The sequence below is a fragment of the Amblyomma americanum genome, chromosome 5 (assembly GCF_052857255.1).
Source record: "Amblyomma americanum isolate KBUSLIRL-KWMA chromosome 5, ASM5285725v1, whole genome shotgun sequence".
NCBI classification, from domain to species: Eukaryota; Metazoa; Arthropoda; class Arachnida; order Ixodida; family Ixodidae; genus Amblyomma; species Amblyomma americanum.
Window position 1 is genome coordinate 170,858,773 of NC_135501.1, and position 21,380 is coordinate 170,880,152.

A 21,380-nucleotide genomic window follows, 5' to 3' on the forward strand; every position below is an offset into this window, starting at 1 on the left:
CCGGGACGCATATATCATATTTTTGTCTCGCAACTGTTAACACTAGAGAGCCCAGATTTTCTATATTTCATTAGCAACTAATTTTAATTACTTTGCCACATATAATGGGCTGTTGGCTTCGTACATTCGTCACACCTTTTGTCCAAGAAAAAGATAAGGTGGGCCAGCATCAGCAATTTAGTCATCCACACCATAAACATCGGTGCTCCACTATCCTTCCACTCACAGAAACCGACCGCATTACCTCGTTGATTACCTTTCATAACAGACTGCATAATATTGGTAGTGTCCCGTTCATAGATGAATAAATCAGCCCAACTTAAGGCATCATACTGAAGTAAATGCAAAATTTTATTGTTGCCCATCACCCAAAAACAAAACACAACCCTATATCTTGCTGCCAAATCACAAGTGCAAATTTATTATTCCCTTAGTCATCATTTGGGTGGCGTTCTTGGTCTTTATTTCTTCAGTTCGACCGCCTCTTCTTATCTGGAGAGTTTAGAGAAAGCGTTAAGATGTTGAAAAATGCCATGTCGCATTGACACAGCACTCCTTTTTCAAAGTACTGCAGTTTGTCCCTAATCGCCTATGTTATTCTCCTTTTCACTTTTTGGTCACATGTGGCGCTATCGTGTGTCATAATTTTTGATGTTGCGTATTTTGACTTACCCGCCGTGGTGGCTCAGTGGTTAGGGCCCTCGACTACTTATCCGGAGTTCCCGGGTTCGAACCCGACCGCGGCGGCTGCGTTTTTATGGAGACAAAACGATAAGGCTCCCGTGTGCTGTGCGATGTCAGTGCGCGTTGAAGATCCCCATGTGGTTCGAAATTATTCCGGATCCATCCAAACGGCACCTATTTCTTCCTTTCTTCTTTCACTCCCTCCTTTATCCATTCCCTTACGGCGCAGTTCAGGTGTCTGCCGATATATATGAGACAGATACTGCGCCATTTCCTTTCCCCCAAAACCAATTAGTATTATTATTAATTGTCTTGACACAATGACTTTACATTCTGTTTGCACAACTCCACTTTTTATAGAGGTTAATGACTGAAAGCGACCTTTCTTTTTACAGTACAAGTTAATCGGGTTCCCCACGGGCATTTTAATATCCTTTTCTCTAACTGATTTTCAGCATGCCCCCACCTGCAAACAATCGGAGTTGTTTATAGATAGGGAGATTTTTTTCGCTGTTTAAGATGTGCACTGACGCAAATTTAAAAGAATTTTATATGGCACTGCTGAAGCCGCCGCCTGCGGCTCAGTGGTTATGGCGCTCGGCTGCTGACCCTAAAGACCGGGGTTCGATGCCGGCCGCGGCGGTCGAGTTTCGATGGCGAAATTCTACCGGCCCGTGTACTGTGCGATGTCAGTTCACGTTAAAAAATCCCACGTCATCGAAATTTCCGGAGCCCTTCATTACGGCGTCCCTCATAGCCTAAGTCGCTTTTGGACGCTAAACTCCCATAAACCAAATCATATGGCACTGCTAAATAGATGTTTAAATTTACCCCCTTGATAAGACCGGAAAACGCTAGCACTCTGAAATGATTTAGATACAGTTTCTTGGAAATGTGGGAAGTTAAAAAATGCATGATAATAAAAAAGGCATTGGCTGTACCTCTGCCCTCGATGAGGATGTGGCTTTCGAGCTTCATTAAGATTTATAACTATGAGAGCACTGTAAGCTATCTGAAGAATTATTGTTATTGTTGGCGCCGAAAAAGCATTTCACTTCCATTACGCACGCACTTAACGCGCAGACGTCCGCAAGAATTTCACGTATAATAATTACCTAGCAGCAATTGTTCCTGTTGAAATGAAATATTGAACAAAAAGGTTTGGACTGTATAGCTTTAAAAACTCGTCTGAATTTTTGTGCATTAGATTTGTGCTTTCTGCGATAACAGATTGTCAGTGCTTTCGTTTAGGCACGGCTGGAGTGGTTGCAAAATGCCTTTTCTGATTCACATATTTCAAATCCCTGAAGTTATCACGCATATTCTGAAATTTCTGTAACCAATTCCATCGATTATTTCTCTCGCAACTGTGACAATTTCTTCGTTTTATAACTTTCTTTTTTTCAAGACCTCGTGCTGGAGGAGCTTGACATTTTTCAGTTCAACCTCCACTCTACTCTGTCCAGGTTCCTTTGAATGAATTCCTGATTGTTCTGATTCGACATCTTTCCAGGTGTTCTCTTCCCTTCGTGGTCTAGCCGTCTTTTGTGAACATTTTTCTGAATACACTACGTGCCTCCGTTTCTTCACGATGTTTATTCAGTTCTTTTCATTTTCAGCGTCTGGCTATCGGTTTTATGTTTTGGTTCTTTAAATGTACCTTCTTAAGCCGTACTAACATATTCTCTTTCAGTTTCTTTTCCATGAGCGCCAGATTTATCTTCACTTCGTACTACATTAATCTACCTTTCCCTACTATACATTGCTCTGCCTTTCGTACTGTCCTCCTTTTCCTGTTACTTCTTTATCTCCTTCACCTTTACATCTCTTCTTTCGTTTCCTCCAGTGCATCGACGTCTTTTCCCGGCCAACCTCTCTGCCGTTCCTCATACTTCACCCTCCTTGCAAATCTCACCTCACAAGGCAGCTGAGTTCTCGTTTTGATATATTGCAAGTTTTGCATCTGAGGCAGCAGTGGTATTCCACTGCGTTATTTTAAATACACAAACACAGCTCTCTAAACACACATTATTGTCTCGTCACACTCTAGTTACCATAGGCGCATTGCCTACACTCCGGCAATCTGTCATTTTCTATAGAAGGGCCAGATGGTCGGAAAATTTTTGCACGCGCTTTTAGTGTTATCGCACACATGAACTCTTCACCATCCACGTGCCTGATTTGAAGCGGTAACTTTATGGTGCACGTTCAGCAATAACCTCGGGTGCCTAACAGCAAATTCATTTCGGCGGAAGCACCTGTGTTCTTAAAGCAACAGTCATTCTTTTCTATATAACGTGACGCGACAGGCGCTCGACCAATTAAACAGTAGCATGATTTATGAAATAAAAAATACAAAGAATAATAAACTAAATAAGCAAATGCAAGTGAAGGAAAGAAATTAAAATAAAAAACAATAAAAATAAATATATAGTCAGCTGTAAAAAATGAAAACAATTTAAGATTAAAAAAACAATAAAATAACGTTTGAGGTCACTGCTGTAACCCGCACTGGAGGAATGCGAAAGCGTTGACGCCTAGGTCCACGTTTCTCTTGGCCCCTCTTTGCTTCACTTGTCCCTTCTCCTCACATTTACTCGATTATGCACTGATGCAAATTCATCTATTTTCCCGTGTACTGCGCGATGTCAGTGCACGTTAAAGAACCCCAGGTGGACGAAATTTCCGCAGTCCTTCACTACGGTGTCCCTCATAGCCTGAGTCACTTTGGGACGTTAAATTCCCCATAAACGGAACCAAACCATCCATTTTCCCAATTACCACAATTAATTGTCTTAGTTAATCAAGTTCTATCAATTGCCAATTCTGAGTTTTCCTACATGGCGCCCCGCTTCATTCTCAAACTTTGCGCCCGCGTTGGCTCCGCCCACACTTCCGGCTTTTCAAATTTGGCGCCACCAGATGCCTTGGCTCCGCTCACTTTTTGGGTCTTTTGGCTCTAATTAACTAATCCCTCTATCGACAAATCTTTCCTCTTTCGAATATTTCTATTTCTCCTCTTCGTTTACAACCATTCCTTTTGCGCTATGTCTTCTGTGTTCCTGATAACTGCTGCGGACGCATTTTTCGGACGCGACCTTCTCGACATAGCCTAGTAAAGCTTTCGCTTTAATAAATACTAGTTTCCGTGTCTCCGCTATCACGTACAAAGCGAACCCCAGACCGTTTAAGGGTCCCATTAACACTGTCTGGTCATAACTTTAAAGCCACAGCTTGGGTGTCTCCCCGAATAATTGGATTTCTCACTCATAGATCTACTTCCATATCGTTCGGTGTTATGACTTCCAGTTTTTTATCCTTTTGTGTGGGCAATCTTTTTGCCTTTCTCTCTTGGATGACTGGTCCATCTGCATGGTTAGAGAAGCTTCAGGTTGTGTTTTTTTCTTATTATTCATTCTCATTTCTGTGTGCTATTTACATCATTGATTTTTGGCTGAATATGCTTGTCGAATCTTCTTCATGCATTTCCCAAAATCTTTGTGCGGGACATTGTAGAATCTGGTATACAAAGCCGCATTTATCCTGTTTCCTTTCTCAAAAAGGTGCGTTACCGCTTATTTCTGTGTTATCAGTTGCCAGGGTGTTATTCCTTGCATCCTGAAGCTTTATTGTTTGGAGTTTTGTTTCTCAGTGGTGTTCCCACTGGCTGGGCACATACTTGTAAAACAGCACGCAGTATGCATAGAAGAGTACCAGCACCATTTGAGATCATTAGGTCATATCGTTGCGCAATGAACGGCTTGGTAGTTGAGCGAAGCCGTATGTGGGCTGTTTCGAGACCAAAATAAAATAATTTTTAGTGCAAACGCACTACTTAACACGGTCCCAACCGAGAAACTTGTGTGAAGCCTCGAAGTAACTCGCGTAAGCTCGGATTCCTCCGGATGGAACGTCGCGCAAGCTGCAGTCAGTGGTAGGAAGCTCGGGTAAGTTCGGAGGAGCGTAGCGCCAGCTGAAGCACATGAGAGGAGAGTGTCGCGCCAGCTGCAGCCGAGTGGAGAGAGGGCGTGAAGATGAAGAGCGAGAAACGTGGTGCGTTTTTATGCCATAAAGAAGATGGGAAGATAAAACACATGCTTTCGCGCGTCATGTTGGATTAACTACTGTAAAACCTGACCATCTATTTGAAGAAACACTCTATCGAAACCACCTAATTTCCTGATGTAATCGTTAATAATTGATTAGATAGGTGATCATTTGGAAAGCTACAAGTCCTATCTAAAAATTCTTAGATGAAACTTCATTAGTGATATACTGGATTGTAGTGCTATAGAAAGTGTCTGAATACATTCTTGCTATTTACCCCCCCCCCCCCCCCCCCCTCGACGAGGAAAGCTGTATTCCACTGTAGAAACAAAAAATCAAAATGAACGTAATTTTTGCGCCATTCGTTCGCAACCAGTAAAGTTGGGCCTGGGTACTTGCAACAAAGTAATATTTCGTATGGCTGGTAATGCAGTGCAATTGCACTCTCCCGCTTTTATTTAGGCTGAAATGGCCTAAATTTGCGCGCAGAAGAAGGCTGAGATAATTCCAACATTATTTTAGGTTTGCTTGAAATTCTCGCATTCGGCGTTGTGTCCGTGGGCCTGGGTACTTCAAATCTGATTCGGTTCGCACTGCTCTATATTTTCGGATGTCTGTCGGCTACATACTACCCACATTTTAATGTTGTCAATCACCTGAACAAGAAATATATTTCTCTCTTCAAGTCCCGCCTAAATACCTACACGTTTTAAAATGCATACACGAAACCATGGCATAAATGCAATGGCCTTTCTGTTAGGTTTTTTCGTGAAGATTATGGAGCATTTCGAATCTAAATATGAGTTATCATCAGCTAAATGGCGCGCAAAGTCCAGTGCCTTCTCCCCTTACTCTCTATGTTACTGCCACGTCGCCATAAATTAGAAAACATTGGATGGCGCAACGGCAGCTCTACAAGAATGTTCCTTTGGCTCATTGCCTTTGCACGCCGCAGGGGTACAGTGAAAAGCGCCCTCGAGTCATTGTATTGCGGTGCGACATGCGCTCCGAGCTGCACGCGACAGTATTGGGAGGTATTAGGCAGCTATCTTTATGTCGTCTCGTTCCAGAAAGCAAAACAGTGCTGAAATTGACGATACATTTGAGATAGAAAATAAGTCATCAAATGCTTTTTCAGACTCTGTATGACAGTCACAGGTAATAGACGCCCCAAGAAAAAAATATGCGACATGATTGCGTTTGTAAAGAACTTATGTACAACTTCTTAAATCTCGGCCAGTGGCAAATTTTCTGCATATTATTTTTATGTGCTCTTTTCTGTTACGTCAGCGATAAATTAGGCAAACTGAACCACAAATTTGCGCATCTGCCCCTGTGATATTCTCTAAATTAGCCAGAACTCCTTTCAGTAAGTTTTGCTGCCAAATGTAATTTAATCATACCACAAGTTATAACTGATTTTTTTGGTAATATACGTCGACTTTAAATCAGACCTCCAATATCCACATTTTGCTCTTTGAGAACGTCAGTTTTTTTTCTGAATGCGCAACATTATTTCCTTCTTTTCCTATAAGTCACTACTGCATTTCAGTGGACCACTCAAAAATCATTGAGCATTATCTCCACTCACCACGATTTTTTAATTTTTCCGACGTTGGCTCGCTCGTTCTGGAAAAATAGAACAAAAGAGAGTTTTTTTTTACTACTGGCATTGGCTGAAAAGTATTTTCGTCATAAGGCAAAGATAGTGTTTAAACTAGCTTGTCACGGGATGTCAGCCCTTTTAATTCACAAATGGTCTGTGCCGTTTCAGTAAATTCCAAGCGAAAGTTAGAGGCGATGTATTAAAATTTTTGCGTTTTTTGCCACGCTACTATGACTACCAGTAGACAATCACAGCTCTGTGGAGTGGGCTAGTCTGCTGCGCGACTACATACCTCTAACGCTGGCGGAGCGATATTTTGTTGTGCTGACCACGAACATACCCATCTATTGCACTGATGCGCATGAAAATATAGGAAAAACACCTCCTTGAGAGAGACAGCTAAAAGCACCACAAATCTAGGAAAGCAGTGAATATGTTTCGAGTGAGCACCTGCTAAATGCAGTCGTGGAAAAAAAGAGTATCAGGAGGTTACAAAAATTTGATCAAAAACAGAAACTCCAAGAAAGAAATAAAGGTCTCTCTAACGGCAGCGCTAAGAAATTTAGTTTATTTTTAAATTACGAATATGCGTAGCGATTTGCTTGCACTTCAATTAGAGGAAGATAACTTGAAACTTAAAGACAACAGTTCCTAACATATGTACTAATTCCGGCATGCTGTCTTTTGTCATCGCGTCAGGAACAAGCAGGAAGCGGGACGATTATAAGGCGATGTTTTTGGTTAACTGGTCTTAGCATGAAGGCCGCACTGCTTCTAGTCAACAAAGCGAGATGGCCTGAGCAGAAAAGACCTTCACATTTCATCGTTTGCAATGAGAATGCGGTCGCATATCGTTCTAGAAGAACAGCAAGAAAAAAATAAGGCTTGTCATGAAATGACCTCACGTGTGTTATCAAATGGGAAATAAGTATTAGCCTTATGACACTTTTCTAAACTTAAGAGAGCGACGCTAGAATGCACTTTTTTAAATTTGGGGATAAAAATCACGTGAAAGTTTAAATTGAAAGCTTGAACAATGTATCGCTACAATTAATCAAAGCCTTTATGGTCGCACCGTTTTCTCACTTGAAATTAGTTACGAGAGAAAACGACCTGATAACTTCACGTGCAAATGCAACTTGAAAGCATTTCACCGCATGACATCTTTTTGGAGTAATGACAACTAATTATAAAAGAAGGCCAATCGCTCACCACTAAGATCGACACCGGATGGAGCTTGTTGATCTTCATATTGATTCCAGCTCTCCCCCTCTGCCAAAATAAGCGGGAAACAAGATTTGTTTGTTCACTTTTTATTCTCAATCAGGCACAGTTTCCGCTCGTATCTTACCTCCTCTAGGCAAATTAGAATGCATAAACTGATGCACTAATAGCATTGTCTACGCTTCCTATTGAAATTTAGGGATTTCGTGTGGGCACAGATAAAATATTGTACTTTGCCGTGCCACGAAAGTGTTTGCATCGTCTCACTGGAAGGACCGCATTGCGGTGCGGTATGAGTCGCGTTCCTTTACGACATCCTTGGTGTACAATGCGCAGCACGATATGAAACACTCATAGCCACGGGGAAGCACATGTCAAACACACGTGCGCTAAAAATGAAGAAAATTCTATCTTCGATTCAGAAAAGCAGATTTCTTGACTTGAAAAAATACAGAACGGATTTCCATGGCCGCTCGAGCAGTTCCCAGAGCCCGTTGATTTATTGCATTGAATCAACGAATTTGATGCAGGGCAGAAAACTAGGACAACTGTATTTAAATCTTTTATATTCACTTTACCATGCCTGCTTTATCGCCTGACAAATGTCCGGACTCAAATTGGCTGTTTTTTTTTCTAGTAGCACATTTGTTAGTAGAGTGCTAGTTTCGTTATTCTTTCGTTTTATTCGTCTCGCGTTCACGTGCTCTCTTTCCCGTTGAACAGCAGCGTCTTTCCTTACAAAAGTGGTCTATAGACTTCTTATAGACTATTTGCCTTACTATAGATATTTATTTTTTCATTCATAGTCTATAGACTGTCTGTAGACAAAAGTCTAACAAAATGTATGGTCTTAAATCTATAGATTGTCGATAGCCTGTCTATAGGATTTGTTCTGCCTATAGACTGTTTTGTATGGTTTGTCTATAGAGAGTGTAAGACTTTACAGACAGAACTGTCTGGACAGTCTACAGACTGCATAAAGAAACTTTTGTCAGGGTTGGGCTTGCCGCTATGTCTCTGCCTTCTCTCCTTCGTACGCAAGTGACATTCCCTGTTCTCGCTCGTGATTCCGCTCAGGTTTTGTGTCTGCAGAACATTTCGCTCATCGCCCGGAAGCAGCTCACCAGACAATAGCAAATGGGTATCTAACTCCCGATATATAGCTATTTTTGGAGTAAACTTGTTTTTCTATCACTGTTTCGGCGAAGATGGAGCAGACATTCGTTTCGTCTAACCCACACATTGAAATCTTTGAGTGAAAGACAGGTTGGAATAACGAAATAAGAACTCCTGTCTTCGTGTCTATATCGGTCGTGATTACAAAAATTTGTGAGGGGAGAAAGTTCTTCCTTCTTGCAAGTCGCGGTGTCAAAAAGTGCTCTTTCATATGGGCGGTTTATATCACGAACATTATCGGGAGCCGTGCAACAGTAACAGAAAACGTGCCCGCGTGCTTTCAAGTTCCTGCGCTTTGCAGTGCACATCTGTAACCGTATAGATCCGTAACTGTTAATTCAAAGACGGTGTGTAAACTAGCGTGTGACGTACGATATCTATATATTTATATATTTATAAATAGTGTGTGCTGGTTCATTAAATGCGAACGCATTGTTAGACCCGATGCAGTGAGAGTATTGCGTTCTTCCATAAGTTCCGGGCTACCTTGACTACCAACCGAAAAACATAGTTCTGTGGAGTGGGCTGCACTTCTGCGCGACTGCATTACAGTAATACCGACGGCGCGGTATTGGGTCCTGCTGACCACGAACATTCCCATCTCTTGCTCTGATGCGCATGAAGATGTAGAATAAGCACCTCTTTGAGCGAAAGAGCTAGGAAACCACAAATCTAGAAAACATAGCAATATGTTTCGACTGAACACCAGCTGAATACAGTCCTAGAAGTATCCATATGTATCAGCAGCGCGAACACAAAAAGGAGCCGGATCGCAACCAACTAGCCCGGCAGATGGTGTTATTCAAGTACTAGAAGGCATAGCATTAGGAGGTTACAGAAAGTTGTTAAGAAATGGGAACTGCAAGAAAGCAATAGATGTATATTTAACAGTACCGATGGGCAGTTGCATTTATTTTGATTACACGAATATCCATAGTTTTTCGAATGCATAATAACTTAAGGATGTAACGTGAAACTTGAAAGTGACAGTGCCTAACACGTCCTAATTCCGGCATGCTGCCTTTTTTGGACGCCGTTGGATCAAGGAGGAAGCGTGACGATTATGATGCGATGTTTTTGACCAACTGCTCTTCGCATAAAGGACGCACTGCTTCTAGTTGACTAACCAATAAAGTTTCTTGTATAGAGACGAATGCTTTTCGACAAGAAACTTAAGACTTCCTAACAGGGCTTGTTAACAAGAAAAGAAGGCTTGTCCTGAAATGACCTCATGTGCGCAGTCAATTGAATAATGACTATTGCCACCGTGAGACCGTGGAAAATGTAAGAGAGCGCCGATAGGAACCGATTGTTTATTTGCGAATCAAAATCACATTATATTTCCTTTACGAGCGCGATCAAATTATCACTGGAATTAAGCAACACCTTTATGGTCACACTCAAGGTTCAAGGTTTATTTTTCAGTTAAATACGTGGCTGAGGAGAAGGGTAAAAAAAGCCGCAGCTGTGGCCTGACGAAGCACCCAAACCCTATGTTGCTTCGCTTAGCAGTTGGGTGGAAAGTGAGAAAAAAAAGCAGATATTGCGCAACAAATACAATGGTTAGCACGCTGGGTCCCTTATAAGAAAGACCCAAAGGCCATTAACAAAACGCAATAAATAATTACAAAGAATTGCAAGAAATCAACCTGTGATAATGAATAAACAACAGAACATTTCGCACAACACACTGCATAGGCACGCCCAATAGGAACAGATTTCGGATGTAGTTGACCCGTTACGGAGAGAATGGAATCATGTGTAAAGCTGAAGTTGTTCAATACAGATGGTAGAGCATACTTTAGAGACTTAAAGCCGTGATTTGTTCTGGGATGCGGTACGTGCCTGTATTCATGGTACCTTGTTATCCGAGTCACTGGGGTAACGTGTAAGTGCGACCCATTTATTAAATAATTGGCCTGATTGTGAAGCTGTGATTTATAAATATGTAAAACCCGAAACTTGTGTAGACAGCTTATTGACATAATCTTGTGCCTAGTAAATACTCTTCTGCCAGTAACTGTTCTCTTAGTAGAGGTTAGTATAGAGGGGAAAGGCGCGGTAACTTTACCTGGTGTTGTAAAAGCAACTTCAAAGCATTGCAGCACAAGACATCTCGTTGCAACAATGACAAGATAGTTGAGGAAGAAGGGCATCTACTCACCACTAGGTTCCATATCGGGTGAATAATCTTCACCTCGATATGAATCAGTACCTTCGTCGGCTGTCAAAAAAATTGAAAGAAACTTGCAGTGATTACTTGATATCCTTAATCAGGCATACTTTCCGGTCGTATCTTACCTCCGCTAGGCATATTAGAATGCGTAAAATGATACATAAATTATTATGTCTAACCTTCCTTTCTTTGAAATTAGGTAAGTCGTGATGGCCCAGATAAAAAAATATTGCTTTGCAGTGCCTCAAAAATATCTGAAACACCACGCAGGGAAGCGTCCCGTTTGGTACGGAATAAACCACGTCATGCGCGACATTCCTGCTGTACAATGGGTGGTACCATATAAAACACCCCTAAAGGCGAACGCGCGCACCTGATGCATTAATGTGCTTGCAAGGAAAATAATTCGTTGCTCCGAACGACAAAGGAAGTTTTCTTGGCTGGAGTTACCGAACGCTTATCCCGACAACACGCAGAGTGATCAGAGCCGTTTTGTTCATCAACTGCATTACAGAAATTTGATGCTGCGCAGAATGCTAGTACAACTGTATTTAATTGTTTTACAAGCATTAAACCAATGGTGCTTTATTGCCTGGGAATGGTGCAGAGTTAATTTCGCTCTCCTTTTTCAGGAACGAGTTTGTGAGCAGTGTAACAAGCTAACGTTAACGGGCTCTTGTTACGTTGAACTGCAGCGTCGTTGGCATCACGCTCCGCTTCGGCCATCCCTCCCTCCAAGGCAACTAACATACCCCGTTGTCGCTCGTGTCTTCACGAATGCGGCAGCCCCAAATACTTTCAATCATTGCTTGGCTACACCGCTGCTGTGTACACTGATGTTTCTACGCAAAAAAAAAAATTAATGCTGAAAAAATACACAAAACAACATCTCGATTCAGACCGCTGATGTTGAGACCAAAAAACACTCCTATATTAGTTTGGAATTTAACGGCGTTGTAACATAGTTTCAGTATTCCTAATGTAGAAGACTGTTGAAGTCACCGACGTGCGCCTGTAAACACTGCTTCTGTGTGGAATACATGCATTGTTGACGTGTTCTACCTTATATGAGGTCCATTTCGATTCCCATTTACATCATTAACATGAAATAGTGGTCATGAATGACTCCATTCCATCTTTTTTTTTACTCTGCCTTCCGTGTAGACGCACTCTCAGATCAAGTAAACATGAGGCACTGAATGGCAATGGATGCCGAAAAGGTTCCCGTGGCGGTCATTTTGGCGCATCTTGTCAGTCAAAATAGACTTTTATATAAGACATGTGTTTTTTCTTTGAATTTTTAAGCACTTTTAAAAAAAGAATTGAGGTACAGGAACTGAGGGAAATCAGGGACAACTCTACACTACAAAGCGCCTGTCGAATAACATTTTTTGTCACATGCTGGGTGACAGGATTTGATATATAAGACTTTTCACCACAAATTTAATTTTTCTTGTGTGTGAGGCAAACTCGAGTAGTATTGTGTTAGATTAGGGTAAGTAAGGTAAATGTATCTCTTTCTAGACCACGATAAACCCCGCGTCAGATATCGTAGTAAACTAAGCCTTGGCAAGAGCGTAAAGTGCGTGCCTGTTATGACATTGAATAGCCCTGGTTCTACGCACTACAGAAAATTACAGTGTCATCTTATTACTGCGACAAAGCTTTCGTTTCGTGCGGAAACAACATGGCTAATGCGCCGGATTACTTTCTTAGGACATCAATAACAGACATATTTACCTTGGGCGAGCACCAAGGCAACCAGGCAGCAGGACAAGAACGCAAAAAGAGCAGTGCGCATTGCCGCCATCTTCGGTCAGGGGAGAATGTGGATCTATGCAGCCACAGCGATCAACGTGCCGAGAACTGCCTTTTATATATGCGAGTCCAGGCAACGAGTTTTTTTGTGAATTTTTACATTCGCCAGGAACTGCATAAAAGTCTCAATAGGCAGCCGCTGGCGCCATGAAACAGAATTTCTTAGTAGGCACGTGGCCTCCTGTAGCAAACGTTAGGTAATTAAAGTGTTTACAGTTTGGAAGCGTGTCAATGATGATAATGTCCATAATAACTCGCACGTGACTTTTCAATGTGTTGGAGAAAAACATGTTGACAGGACTTCCCATCTTAAATTACCGCCCAATTATGCAGCTCGCAGATTATGATTTTGGTTTGCAGCGTATACTTGTTTTTATTTAAAGTCCTGCATTGTGTTCGCGTCCAAAATCGTGTTTTTGTGTTGTTAAAGCAAAAAAATACAGATGTTCTCGTTAATTAAATGACATCCGCTATTTTATTGTCACCAACCTATCTTCCATCTTTTACCGAGATTGCCGTGAAAAGGTCTCATGCCGGCAGCGTTGAAGTTGAACATGGTTTGAATCTGTTTTGTTTCTCAATGTTTTGAATGTCCACAAGCAATGTATTATGAACCTAAAAGGCCCGTGCAAAACCATGCACACAGCACTCATAAAAAAGGTGTATACGCAAAAAAACTCTGTAATCCTCCAAATCGCTTCCTTATTTTTAAATTAAACGTCTCCAGCGCTTCTCGCATTCATGGTACGCCCACTGGAAATGCGCAAGCAGTCTTCCTCGGACATGGCTAAGGTGGAAAGGCCGAAAGCTCAAGGTGGAAAGGCCGAAAGCTCCAGAGAGCTTTCGGCCTTTCCACTTTAGCAGAGCTTTCGGCCTTTCCACCTTAGCCATTTTTCTTGATGTTGCGAAAGCTTACGACAGCGTGCTTCAGAGCTCAATTCTAAACAGTTCGCAAGGCATGGGCGTACAGGGCCATATGTTAAGATTCATTTACAAGTTTATAAGTGATCGCGCGGTTCGTGTACGGTTAGGGAGTACGTTAAGCACCCAAAGGGTTCTATCACGAGGTGTGCCTCAAGGAAGTGTTCTTTCCCCCACGCTCTTTAACGCCGTAATGGCTGGCCTACCCGATTCGTTGAAAAAAAGTTGCAGGCAAGTGCGTATGTCACTTTATGCTGACGACATCTGTATTTGGCTTACAGGCTACCAACACAAGCGATTAGCCCTGATAGCTCGACAGGCTATACTTCCGGCACAAGCTTACCTTCAAGGTGTGGGGTTGTCTCTGTCAGTGGACAAATCCGGCTTTATTCTGTTTCCAGGTGTAGGAAGACGTCAAGCGCGGTTGAAGATAGACCTCGGCCACTCTTGCATCCGTCAATTCAAACACGCGAGTTTCCTGGGCGTCATTATTGACTCCCGTCTACAGTGGCGAGAAGCTGTAGACGCGATTGTTTCATCTATATCTTCTCGTCTCAATGTGATCCGTAGAATTGCACGTGAGCAATGGGGAAACCATCCTTCTTCAATGGTCAAACTTCATGAAGCGCTGGTGGTCAGCCGGATAATGTATCAATTACCTTTAATTTCCCCCTCGGCATCACAACTTGAGCGTCTCGAAGCTGTCCACAGAAAGGGCCTAAGAAGAGCCATTGGAGTTCCCCAGGCGGCTGTGAATAAGGCAGTACTTCATGAGTCCCTATCGAAACCTCTTAGCCTTATCGCTTCTCAGAGACTATTAATGCATCTTGACCGCTTAGGAGAGACGGTAGCTGGGCGATCCCTTCTCCAGCTGCTCTGCAAGAGATATGAGTCGAAGGCTTACTTGGCACTCAATACTCTTAGTTCTTTAGGCATTAATGTCCGAAGGCAAAGGAAACGGTTGAAACCCCCCTGGTCTTTTCCGACCCTCGACTGTAAGGTCACAATTAACCATGTGAGCGCAAAGCGCAGCTCTCCTTTGGCAGCAACGCGTTCGCTTGTACTTGAATACTTGGAAACAGAGTATGCCTGCCATCTTCAAATTTTCCACGGATGGTTCTGTGGACAAGGTCAAACAAGCTAGCGCAGCGGCTTTTTACATTCCTTCTATGGACTGTAAGTGGTCCGTTCGCTGTACTGCTGTTGTATCCTCCACAACGGCTGAAAGTGTTGCTAATGAGGCGGATTTACGGAAGTTAGGGTCTTGTCCGGCTCAACCTGTTGTTATCCTAACTGATTCAAAATCTGCCCTTCAGAGGTTAGAGCGCGGATTCCCTACTGACGCCTTGTCTCTAAGCTCTCTGCGCTTGGTGCTAAATCTGTACAGTACAGACTTTACATTTCCAGTGGATGCCCTCTCAAATAGGAGTCAACGGTAATGAGGTGGCAGACAGTCTCGCCCATAAAGCTCTCTCAAGGAATCCATCAAAAAAAGTACCTCAAGATGGGAAAAGTCTCTGCAGTAAAACGGTGCTCGATCACTTCAGTACACTGTGGAGTGCGTCCCACTAGCCATGTGTGACCAAGTGACTGAGAAGATCTCAGGCGACCCTTCTACATTGAATTCGCACGGCCTCTGCTCGCACTCCTTCATGGATGCATAAGACCGGCATAGCATCGTCTCCGCTCTGCTCTTTATGTGGTGTGTGCGGGGATATAGAACATTATATTATGTACTGCCCAAAGTACAACGCGGAAAGGCATGTGATGTTCGCTTCCTTCAAGACAGGAACCCGTCACAGCACAGTGCAGGACATTGTCTACCCGAGTGGAAACCAGACATGCAGAAGGGAGGCTGCACGCCTTCTTTTAGCATTTCTGCAGAATACGGATCTTGTTTTTAAATGGTGACAGCAGGAACGGACTATGGACTATTGTGATTGAATGTGTGCGTAGATGGTGTCTTCCGGAGTGGACTACTTTATACTGTGAGTGAATGTGTGTATGGAGTGTGGCACTACAATGGCCTATGTTCTACTGTGACTCAATATGTGCATAGATGGTGACTTCTGGAGGGGACTGTGATGTGAACTGTGTGGATTGATTGTGTGCATAGATGGTGACTGCGGGAGATAATGTGTGTTATTATAAGAGACTGTGCGCTTAGCGGGGTAGATGCGGCATTGTTAATATCGAAGGGACGCTGCGGTGGAGCAAGTGCCGGCAGACAAAGCAAGGCTAACCCCACCTGTAGCATTCAACACCTCAACCTCAACCTTCCTCGGACACTGCATCAAAGCCGCTTGTTCTCTTAATTAATAATTACGGAGCCTGGCACTAATCATTAAAAGTTAACTATTCAGTTTTAGTTAACCAGTCCACTTGATAGGACCTGTTAGCTCCAATGTGATGCGCTATGTCGCTGACAATCTTTTGCCAAAATTCGCTGTTGAAAGTCAAAAACTTTAATTTTCTTAATTTCCGAACATCATTGGTGAAAAGACCCGGCATACCCGTGCATGCACGCCTACCACGCATCCGAGAAGCGTTAGGATGCGTTACGCGCAGTCTTACAACAAAGTTACCCACATGATAACAAAGAGGGTTGCATGAGGTTTGAACGGTTATTTACGGAAACGGTGTGGCGACCAGACGACCAGGAATAAATATCGGAACTGGCGTGGCTATAAGCATGGCTAGTTCGTATTACATTGCTCTGCAGCACTAATGTGAGTAATGGTTACGAGCTTGCGTCCTTGTAAGCCGCCAGCCATTAAAACTAGAGGGAAATAGCTAAGCCCAAAATCGAAATAAAAACTCTCACTGCGTAATAGTCAGCGCGAAATGCCATGACCGGTGGGTCCCAAATGTTCGCTGAAAAGGGCCGATTTTCCCTTAATTAGAATTGAAAAATTACTAATGGAACGTAGCTTTACTTATGTTTCATTGAATGCAAAAGCATTGTTTTGCTTTTATTTGTTATAATCAATATATTTTTATTTTCATCTTAGTTCCTAATCACTCACCTACTTATTACTTAGCATACAGCCAAAAGGAAACGCATATACTAGGTTTACCTTCGGTCAAATGTTTAGGGGAAACCCCCGATGTGGAGTAGATTCGTAATAAGGGAGTAATTACTCAATGGCATCCACCCAAGCGCAGCCACACGGCCACAAAGCAAAGCTATACAGCTTTCTCAGAAACTTCGTAGTTAAAAAAAATTCGTCCTGGTCTGGGTTCTTCTTTATGACTACGAAGTTTCGAAGAAGGCTATATAGCTTTCCTTTGGGGCCGTGTGGCTGCGCTTGGGTAGATTCCAATTAATAATTACTCCCTTCTTAGGTTTACCTTTCTTTGCCAAAAAGCAACGTAGTTTCTTGGACTGTAGGCTGCGTGCTCGCGTCGCAGTCTCAATTTGCTGCGTTTAATTCTCATTTCCTCGAATAAATTTTGTTTTTCTTTTCTCCTGTGGTGACGTCTTCTGAGAATTTTTGGGCCCCTTCGGTAGTGGCTTTCTTTGCAGACGAGCCAAATAATTTTTGTACTTATAGTTGGCTTAAAGGGGCTTTGAAGGGGGCTCTCTCGCTCTCTCTCTCTCTCTCTATATATATATATATATATATATATATATATATATATATATATATATATATATATATATATGTATGTATGTATGAGTTTTTTCAGTAAGGTAATGACAAGACATGTTTGTAAAGCAACGTTCTGCCTAGCACCATTTTGTTTTGCAAAAAATTGTGCTTTCCAGTCGTAGTTATGTTTTGAGGCTAACACTGCCAAAGAAATTTCGGATACCTGATCTTCCGGCGTTTTCATTGCGGATAAAGTTCCCTTTCAAGACACTCGTATTCACGGTGACACTAGCTTTCCCTCCAGGTAATATTATGTAACTCTATGGTCGAGACAGTGTACGAGCCTTATTATCCTACAACTGAGCAAGGTGCAATTTAAAATATGTGATAGTGGTTGCATCTCCATTGCCCCATTGGAAACAGAAAAATAGGTGGTTGTAAAAATTTAAATTTGCATGCAATGCTGTCTATGAAACCGCCAGCGATTTCCTTGTGCACCTGGAAATAGTTGGCAATAGATAACTGTCGGCGTGCACAGATCCCGTTAAAATCTTAGTATTACGACATGATTTTGCTAGCGCTGTGGTAGGCCACTCTCCACAGCACGGGGACAAAAATCCGCCTCCTTTTTTTGAAGAAAGGAAAACGACGCAGTAATATTGTCCCATGTCTGGGTGGACACCCGAACCGCGCCGTAAGGGAAGGGATAAAGGATGGAGTGACAGAAGAAAGGAAGAAAGAGGCGCCGTAGTGGAGAGTTCCGGAATAATTTCGACCACGTGGGGATCTTTGAAGGGCACTGACATCGCGCAGCACACGGTCGCATTTTGCGTTTCGCCTCCATCGAAACTCGGCTGTCGCAGTCGGGTTCGAACGCAGGCACCCCGGCTTAGTTAGTATACGAGCGCCTTAACCACTGAGCCATCTTAACCACTGAACCTTAACCACTGAGCCTTGGCTGCAAGTTCTGGACACTGCTTTGCTCTATTTCTCGCACACGGAAGAACTAATACTTACGTGCCGTGGCACGATGTACACACCTGGAGGGGGAACAAACTTTACCTCTTTGGTCGTATGTAAGAGCTGCCATCTCTGAGCACAAAAAGTTCTAATATGAGTGGTCTTGGAGCTGATGAGCCCCCTTAACTCGAGGCGAAACATCGCAACATTCCCGAATCTTGCATTTATCACACGAGTTATTATCCTCTTTCCCCTAGAAATGACTTGCAGAAACAACGCCCACTGCTGCGCCAGTTTTTTTTTTCTTTGCGACATCGGCTCCTTAATGCTATAGCGTTAAAACTGTGTGCTTCTCACGACAAATAAAAAACATTTCCTCCGAATACCATCTTTAGTGCACAGCAATAGCATGCGAACACCTTGGTAGCCGAAAGTGTGCACGATGCTCGTCTCAAGTGCAATCGATGTAAGTCATTCAAATCAGCAAGCATATCCTGCGTGCGAGCACCCTCTGGAAAGTTCGCGTTATAACTCATTTTTTTGCAAAGCTGGCTCAAACTCTTTTGTTCTCATTCAATCACAAAATTCCCTATTTCACCAAAACTGTGTATATGCTGTGCAGCGGGCTAGCATTTCCCATCATTTCTTATCTAATTCCCCTCGGTGGATGAGAAGGTCACACTTAATAAAAGCGCGTTTTAAGCGAATCCATTTTTCTCTTCCTCGTATGCCTACAAATGACGCGCCGTGGTGGCTCAGTGTTTAGGGCGCTCGACTACTGATCCGGAGTTCTCGGGTTCGAACCCGACCGCGGCGGTTGCGTTTTTATCGAGGCAGAACGCGAAGGCGCCCGTGTGCTGTGAGATGTCAGTGCACGTTAAAGATCCCCAGGTGGTCGAAATTATGCCGGAGCCCTCCACTACGGCACATATTTCTCTTTCTTCTTTCACTCTCTCCTTCATCCCTTCCCTTACGGCGGGGTTCAGGTGTCCAACGATATATGAGACAGATACTGCGCCATTTCCTTTCCCCCCCAAAAAAACCAATTATTATTATGCCTACAAATGGAAAAAATCGTTGCTATCGGACGCAGACAAAACGCAAATGTCACGTAAACCATGCGGCAAGAACGATTATTTGAGTTCCTGACAACAGAAAAGGAAATGTCCACTTATGTGGTCAAGGCATTAACCATTCAGGAGTGAATTTTATAAAGGTTGTCTCTTTTTTAGATCACACCTAGCATGCAAGGGCATCCTAGGAAACACTTGGGGAAGAGAAAAAAGCCAATCCCGTGAAAGATACCATTAAATCCAAATTAAAAAACATATTAAGAAAAAGAAGTCTGGTGTTTTGCAACAATATTTTTTTTTTCTTCTGCGATGAGGCGACTTGACGTGACATTAAATAAGTGAAGTTGTGCGAGCGGAAATGTTTTGCCGTGATCTAGATTATGCCTTCAAATATGATTTTGGGAAATTTTTTTGCGTGTTTTTCTTTGCTCATTACCGAAATTTATTCTAAATAATTTCATTTTACTAAATGCAAAAAAATCTCCTCTTGAATGTCAGCAGCGAAACACCGGAGGTTATTCCAGGCAGCGACTAGCACAGAATGGCGGTGGGTGTCGGATGGCAAATAAGGTCAACTCAAGATCACTTTCACTTCCTCAAAGAGGCGGGAGCTTTAGATCAGCGCAGAACGCAAATGACAAGCGGTATAAACATTGCGAACGTAAAAAATCATATCATTCATTTTTATCCTGTTGCTTACATACTTCTTTGTTTTCAAGTTCATTTTCTATAATAATTGGTTGAGAAAATTTAGACATGGCTGATGGTCATGACTTCAGGCTTGAGATTTTCAACAGCTAGGTTTAAGGACGAAACTGGCTTCCCGGTTTGGAAACATTGTTTACATGAGAGAGGTATACCACCGCAGGACGATGTCAGAGAACAGAATGAAACATGTTGTTTTCGTAATATGTTTTGAAATATATATTACACCCATACTCCTATTGTTATTCAAGATACGAGTTCGCGTTCTTAGGCGATCCTCCGTGGTTCGTTTGAGTCTGTTAGCGCTCAAACTTTCGTTTTGTCCGAGAATTGCACAGTAAAGTCCGTTATATTGATGCAAGGTCCAGGCTTGAAAGTTCGTTGTAGCCGAGATGGCATACTTGGGATCGTTATTTCCCAGACAACGCAGGAGAGTTCGTTGCACGCGATGTGGCATAATTAGGTTCGGTATATCCGAGGAGGTATACTAATGTCCGATATATCAGATAGGCACACGAAGGGTTATTGTCTGTTTCTCAAGTGTAATCTGGGATAGGACCTGGCACTGCGCTTTGCAGTATACGCAAAGCGCTTCGGGCATGCAACTGACTTTGTAGCGATAGCTACATTACGGTCTTCAACGTCAGCTGTCTTCAGTCTTCAGCGTGGCGGCGCCGTGGCGGTGGGCGCCGCCGCCCTGTGGCTGCGCCGCCACGCTGTCACGTGGTTGGACACTTGGTGCGGATCAGCTGCTGGCGGTGCGGCGTCGTGGCTGATCACGTGGTTCGTCACCTGGCTGGTCACGTTACAAGCGACGCGGTGCGGAGCAGCTACTGCTGCCGGCGGCACGGCGTGCCGGTGAAACCGGGCTGCCACAGTTGTGCGCATGCGCCGTGTCAAGTGGGACGAAGATGATGAAGGAACGCCCAGCGAAACGGAGCGGCGAAACACTGACTTTGCAATTCAACTGAGCAAGTTCCACTCGGCCAGCTGTAGCTATCGCGTACCTCCTGGTTTAACCGGAGCTAAACTACCGCGAATTTTTCCTACTGATCTGGAAGTTTAGCATGAACAGTTCAGCCGCTTCGAATAGTCCATTCTAACATAGTTATGAATATTATGTATATTAAAGAAATTATTTTCCTGCCTGTGTATTTTATGTATTTAAAATTTTGTTCTGCTCAAAATTTGGCACCAGATTTTTTCTTCGTAAGCAGCTATATTCAGCTGTTTTCTTTATGTAAATACAAATGTTTGTTCTTAACTTTATGTTGATGTCTTGCAATAAACGAAACTTTTTTTACTGGCGAAACTTTCTTTGTGCACACCATCAAGAAATAGAGAGCTTTCTCGCTGTAAGAAAATTGTCAAAATTTCTAATAGGCAATCAATGTGAC

At 42.9% G+C, this 21,380-nt stretch overlaps 1 long non-coding RNA gene across 1 annotated transcript; it reads right to left on the minus strand.

The window, feature by feature from the left end:
* Positions 1-394: 394 nt before the first annotated feature.
* LOC144135274 (uncharacterized) lies at positions 395-10,950 on the minus strand. Its single transcript, XR_013315427.1, has 4 exons — positions 10,902-10,950; positions 7,550-7,609; positions 6,323-6,360; positions 395-492 (listed from the first exon to the last, which is right to left on the minus strand). It is a non-coding gene; the product is annotated as an uncharacterized LOC144135274 (long non-coding RNA).
* Between the last annotated feature and the right edge of the window lie 10,430 nt (positions 10,951-21,380).